The sequence below is a fragment of the Amblyomma mixtum genome, chromosome 2, assembly GCF_055824585.1.
Source record: "Amblyomma mixtum isolate Tamu chromosome 2, ASM5582458v1, whole genome shotgun sequence".
Taxonomy (NCBI): domain Eukaryota; kingdom Metazoa; phylum Arthropoda; class Arachnida; order Ixodida; family Ixodidae; genus Amblyomma; species Amblyomma mixtum.
Window position 1 is genome coordinate 292,895,031 of NC_143013.1, and position 7,110 is coordinate 292,902,140.

Sequence of the window (7,110 nt, forward strand, 5' to 3'; positions counted from 1 at the left end):
AGTAGGCCAACACGCTCGTGCATCCCAGGATGGACATGCCTAACAGCGCGATGATCATGTACGGGCCTTCGCGGTTGAGCAGCGCCACCGGAGTGTTAGCCTGCACCCGAGGCTCACTTTCCATGCTCCTTTTCGTGGCAATGTTGGCTGGCCAAGGAGCGCTGCGACACGAGTGGGACCCGCCGAATGACAGCGGCAGTAAAACGTGCAGCTAAGAATGCCACCTTTTCTTCTTCTGCTTCATAGCCCTTTCACGTTTTCTTCTTTCCGTCCTTGATAGAGCTGTGAGAAAAAGCTACTGACAGCGGCAGCTGTAATAATGCCACAGCTGCCGATTACAAGCACAGGACACTTAAGATGGTCGTAAAGCTCACCTTCAGTCGAGATTTTCAATAAATATCACAGTAAATGCTAAGCAAAACAAAAATGGTTCGTCTCCGGAAATCATCATCATCATCATCAGCTTGACTACACCCACTGCAGGGCAAAGGCCTCTCCCATGTCTTTACAATTAACCCTGTCTTTTGCCAGTTGCGGCCGCCGTATCCCCGCAAACTTCTCAATCTCATCCGCCCACCTAACTGCCTGCCACCCCCTGCTACGCTTGCTTTCTCTTGTAATCCACTCCGTTACCCTTAGGGATCAGCGGTTATCTTGCCTTCGCATTACATTCCCTGACAAAGCCCATTTCTTCCTCTTGAATTCGACTAGGGTGTCATAAACGCGCGTTTGTTCCCTCACCCATTCTACCGCTACCGGTTTCTTAACGTTGCATCTACCTTTTTTTTTTTCGTCGTAGCTCCTTAGCCTCCACGTTTCTGCCCCGTAGGTGAGTGCCGGCAATATACAGGTGTTATATACAGTGAGGCCGGAATGAAACGCGAACACGCATATGTAATACATTTCTACTTTGCAGCGAAATATTCCTTTACAACCTATTTACGATTATGCCCTTCGGCAGACCCTTTATCCAGACACATGAATCAGGCTAGCTGCACACTACAGCTGAAATTAGGCAGGTAAAATATTTTGTTTTCTTGACATGCGCTGTTCGCGTTTCATTCCGGCCTGACTGTACTTTCCTCTTGAGAGATATTGGCAAACTGCCGTTCATGATCTGAGAGAACCTGACATATGCGCTGCACCCCATTCTTATTCTTCCAGTTATTTCCCTCTCATGATCCGGATCAGCGGTCACTACCTGCCCTAAATATACGTATTCCATTACTACTTCTAGCACCTCGCTACCAGTTGCAAACTGCTGTTCCCATGCTGGTCTGTTGAACATTACTTTGGTTTTCTGTATGTTAATTTTTAGGAGATTAAGTTTCAATGCAGATATGTAATTTACAATTGAGATGTCTTTTCTGCCCAGAATCGCAAATGTCAACGGAACGCAAATTTTCAGGTTTACATGTTTTATTAAGCAGTGTGAATCCGACTTTTCCAGGTTGCTCCCTTAGTTTCGACTAAAGGGCGCCGCATTTTCAAAACTTATTTACCGATACATATAGTAGTCAACGCTTCTTTCCTTTCACATTCCGCCTATTGTCTAGCCTCCTCCACATCGCAACCCACTCCAGTGGCATGCATGAACTCCTTTGCTCTACGGCACACTGTATGTCCTCAGCCGGTCCAACACAACCGTGATGTGTTTGACACAGTATAACATTATTACTTTTCCCCTTTTGGTTAATCGATGCAACCGGGTCGCCGAGCTGGGAGCGCACAGCGTTCCTTGGGCGGTTGTCTGTTTGTCTCAGCGAGTAGGCTTGACGAGCTGAAGAGTGCAGCTTGTATAGAGTTGGTGAAAAGTTCCCAGACCACAGGGTATGCTTTCCTTCGGTATATCTTGGCACTTAAGAAGCCGATAAAGTTTTCAAGGTTGTCAGTGGTTAAAACGATTCTTCTTTTACCGTCTACAGATATTTTGAGCTTCGCAGATGTCCTAACTGCCTGACTATAATTTTCAAAAGCAGACTCTGTGGCCTGGGAACTTTTGATACACCCTGTACATCCCTTGTCAAAAGTATACAGTCCAAGGTGTTTGCTCCTAAGCTGTTTAGCGGTGCTCGCTAGCAAATCTAGCAGTTTAAAACTTTAGAAAATTAAGGACGCTAAGCCATTCCTCTTTCTAGAGATTACAGTCGCTGACGATACATAAGAACATAAGCCACTTTCTTGCAGTCATTTGCAAGATGCGACAAAGAGCCTCGGGAAATTCGCGGGATTAGTTTGATTTCTACTCAATGCAATTTCTGCCTTTGTTGTCGTTTGCTGCAACCCTGGCCTGTTGGGCACAGCTTATGCCCTGCTTTTAGCTACTACATCTTCTGGATGGTCGTCTCTGCGGCATTTGTTTTTCTTGAAAAGTAATCAAATTGACAGCATTGCGCAGCGCGTTCGTCTTATTGCTCACATAAAAATGGTGAAGAAGGCTTCGCTCGACTGTCACGCAGAGACACACGCCGGCATTTTGAATAATGGCAGCCACACTTCCTATTCAGTGCAAAAAAAACAAAACAACGGGATAGATACAAGTTTGTAACGCGAACAATCCTACCTCTGCTGGCTTTTGATCGTGAAGAAATGGTGGCATACTAGATCTGATCTGTCAGAGCGAATGTGCTATCCACTAGGCTACAGCAGTGGTAGACTATTGGTTAGCGCATCCGCTTCGTGTGAGGGTGGTGGTGGGCTCGTAGTTAAGGTGGTTTTTGCTGGTGGGTGTCCGGAGGTGGGCTTACGGATGCCGACCTCGGCGCAGAACTGAGGTAAAAGCTATGAGCAGTTAACGTTGTAAAAAAAAAAAAAAAGTCGATGTGCGTTGTTATGCTGGTTGGTTAGTTTCTGAGGAAAGGGAATGGCGCAGTATCTGTCTCGCATATCTCGGGGGGAACCTGAAACGCGCCGTAAGGGAAGGAATAAAGTATGGACTGAGAGCACAAGAGCTGAAAGAGGTATCCGTGCGTTGTGAGGCCAAATGCGAATTAGGTGCTCTAGCAATTCGGTTTTCAAGTTTTCGCTTTGGTATTCGCAACTTTCACAGACGGTAGCGACGCCATGCGGCAACCGTCGTAACCCTCCATCAGGGGATGCCCGCGGCTTCCGCGGCCAGTTGACATCGGTGGTGTGGTGCGTTTGTGTTGTGTTTGGCTTCAGATCATTTTTACGGCGGCTTTTCTCACCTCACGCAGCTCACCTCACGCAGCGGCATTCTTTTGGCACATTATTTGCTCACTATGAGCAAGAAGTTCAAAAGTATAAAATGTGCTGTGTGCCGCAGTGCACGAAGCGTGCAGTCAAAGGCGAGGTAAGCCTGCACTCGTTTCCCTCTGACGATCGAGCGAAAAAGGAGTGGACAGTGAAACTTCGCATCGGGAAGCCTGTCACGAAAACGATGATGGTGTGCAGCGCGCACTTCGTGCCCGAAGATTTTTTCTGGGGTACAACTGGTAAGTGAATATTTTGTCTTTCCGTTGTACTTGCGTCTCTTCACGAGGGACACACGCCAGCACAACTTATTATTCTTTGTTCGGCGATAGATTGACTGGGGAACATTTTTCTTGTGGGGAGCCTTGTATAGCTCTCTTTTACTGTCTGATCAACATCAATGTTCGCGCTGCCAGCTCTGATAAAACGGCAGACCACCTCAAAGTCAAGTCGCGGTTAGCATTCATGCGTTGGAATCGTTTTGGGCTTCCTGCCAGAAAAAGCACGCTGCTTACAAGCAGGCCTTAGTGGAGTGCCAGGATAAATTTTGACCACTTCACATTTTTAACACCCACTAAAATATCTCTTCGCTAGTGTTTTTCTGCATTTGGCCTGTATCAAAATGCAGCCGCAGTGACCGGCGTCAAATCCATCAACTTTTGTACGGCACTCGAGCGTCAAAGCTACGGAGCTGGGACAAAAATTTTTATTGTACCTCTAGACTGTTAGTTATTACGAAGATCATTGAATTTTCGGAGGCCTTTTGCCGCGATGCTTCAGAAGGCGGAATACAAAAAGTGAGGGGGAGGACAAACGCGTGTAGTGATGTCCAACAATGCCTTGGAAAAAAATCAAATTGTGTGGTTGCTTACTTGCTTTGCAGGAATTGACTAGCTATGCAAGTGTGAGCATGTTTCCCAGTATAATTTCCGTTTAATCTTCGCAGCTTCGTGCTGTCTTCACTGAGTGTGAGTGGGCTTGGCAGAGAAAAGATAGCGAAATAGCGGCTACGTCTATGCGACTGATTAGGCACATTTTGTTAATTACCGATTTAATTATTCACTTTGCGCTGCACATTGCAGTCACAATCTTGAAAACTACTGATGAAGCGCAGTAGCTCTTGAGTATTCATGAAGCAATTCCCTATTTTTTCTGCCCCTTGCTCTACAGTGTCATTCAGCATGCATCAGAACTGGCTGCACATGAATATCTGAAAACCTATTCCACTTGAACAGCTTCTGTAAATTGGATTAGGATTCAATGAGTACAGTTTTCAAGAGTGTGATTACATCATGCCGCACGAAAATGATTAAGAACATAATTGTTAAATCTCAGCTACTTAGATATATAGCCATGACCATTATCTAGCTCTTGTTGAGCCCAAAACGCACTCAGTGATGGCAGCATTCATGTGACCATTGCCATCATTTTTTTTTGTGAAGCTGTGAGATTAAAAGGAGCCACTGTGTATATACTTATTTACTTATCAAGACTGTCTAAGGTACAATCACAACCCTGTAGTAGTAATTCTTGGCACTACAAAAATCTGTCAGACTTGCTCATTGCACTTAAGCACAGATTTATGGTATTCCTTTTCTTACTTTCCCCTCATTAGATTTAATTGTTTTTGTCCTTGATTCTGGCATATATTAATCATTGTTATGTGTCCCTGCTGACTGCATAAAGAATGTGTTCCTCCAAATGACGGCATGAGAAATATGTTACTAACAACGTGATCTCATATTGTCAAGCACCAGAAGTTTGGAGACCAGCCCGGAGGCAACTGAAGAAGACTGCAGTGCCATCACAGCGTCTGCCTGTGAGGAGCCTTGAGAACAAAGATCCAGCAAGAAAACAGGCATCGGCTGAAAGAGCTATGCGAGCATCGGCAAGAAGAGCAGCAAGTAAGCCACTTTATGCAAAATCTGCAATTGACAAACTGCCATAAAACGGTTATGAAGTGAAATGATGACTTCAAAAGGGTTGAGAATTAGGCAAGTTGGTACGAATTCATACTGCTGTGGCACCACGAGGACAGGGACGGAGACGGAGTGACGACAACACAAGTGCTCTAGCACTTGTGTTGTGGTCACTCCGTCTCCGTCCTTGTCTTTGTGGTACCACAGTAGTATGAAATGATAACTACTTTTACACCGATGCGATATGATGCTTTTTATTAGCTAAGTGCATGAAAACAGCGTTCTAAATTTTGTTGCCAGATGTTCCTTGGCATTTTATAAATTATCGTGTTCTGGAAAGTGGGCAGCATTTTTTTTCCCTGAGCCACTAATTATTTCGACCAGATCTGAATCCGGCAAACTGTGAATCCATTCTCACTTTTTGCTAGCAAAACAAGTAAACTTGAGTTACATATCTCATTATGTTTCTTTCAGGACTCCATGCTGTCAATCCACTTGCAAGCACTTCTTCCTCATCACTACAGGATAATTCAGAAAGTACAAGCCTAGCCTGTGAGTTTGAGTTCAACTTCATGTGGTAAAGTTTACAAAGCTCAGTATGGCCTGCTTCATAACTGGTTACATCAGGCAAATCAGTTCAACACTCAAACGAGTTGAAGTGTGCCTAAAAAACTATCAAATTCTCAAAATGTGTAACTTTGGCATGACTGTTCTATGAGGTGTTTAAGTATTTATTACTGACAAACATTACATGAAGTTATTCGAAACATTTGCAGTGTTTAATTCCGTATTGAGTTTTGTATTATATTCATTGATAAAAAAGGCATTTTCTATGGCCTTTTTTCTCTACAGTTTGTCAGTCCATTATCTGTCTGTATTATCAAGAAACACCGGAGTGCGAAAGCAGTGCCAACAAGGACACAGAGCGTACAAGGAAAAATGACGCTGCTGAGGCCCTTCTTCTACTTGATGCCCACCCGATAGAGATTGAAGGCCTGGACAGTGCTGCAGTCGAGACCCTCCGGCAGTTCAACAAGAGCCAGACTGCTTCTGTACACAAGGCTGTGCAGGTTGATCCAAGCACAGCACCTAGCACCACTCTCATTGACATGTTTCATAGCGATGCTTGTGTGAAAGCCTTCACAGGTGTAGAGAATATGAAGCTTCTGATGTTTATTGCTGATGCTGTGGCTGATATTGACAAACTGAAAACAGAAAGAAGTGTACTAGAAAGAGTCACTATAGCGCTTGTTCGCCTGAAAACCTTTCTGTCCTTCAGGTGCTTAGCCACATTATTTGCAGTGTCTGAGGCGACAGTGCACCGCTATTTTTATGGCACCTTACGCAAGGGGCGTAAGGTCCTGGAAGCTGTCCTGGAAGCAGCTATCCCTTGGCCAAGCAAGGCAGAAGTGCAACAGAATCAGCCTCAATGCTTTGTGGCATACAAGGATGTCAGGATTGTGCTTGACTGCACAGAAGTTGAGGTGGAAAAGTCCCACTGTGTGTCCTGCCGCATTCTGACATATTCGCACTACAAAGGTGTTCACACAATGAAAGTTTTGATTGGTGTATCACCAGGTGCACTCATCACTTTTTGAGCGACTCATTTGGAGGCCGTGCCTCTGATAAAGCATGTGTGGAGGACACAGATATCTTACGCAGACTAGACCCTTTCAAATATGATGTGATGGTGGACAAGGGGTTCAACATCGACAGTACATGTGCTGCCTTGCGGATTGGTGTTATGCAGCCTCCATTTCTGCGGAAGGCACAGTTTTCACCAGATGAAGCAGCGAAAACTCTGCAAATTGCTCGGGCACGTGTACATGTTGAAAGGGCAATTCAACGCCTGAAGCTGTTTAAAATACTGAAAGGCCCGTTGCCCTGGGAAATGCTGGCCGTTGTTGATGAGGCAATGATTATTATAGCGGGAATTGTTCATTTGTCTGCACCTGTGCACGCAGGCAAAAGATTTTAG

The 7,110-nt window shown here is 45.0% G+C and overlaps 1 pseudogene; it reads left to right on the plus strand.

The window, feature by feature from the left end:
• Window positions 1-5,820: 5,820 nt before the first annotated feature.
• On the plus strand, window positions 5,821-7,110 carry LOC149364496 (uncharacterized; annotated as a pseudogene).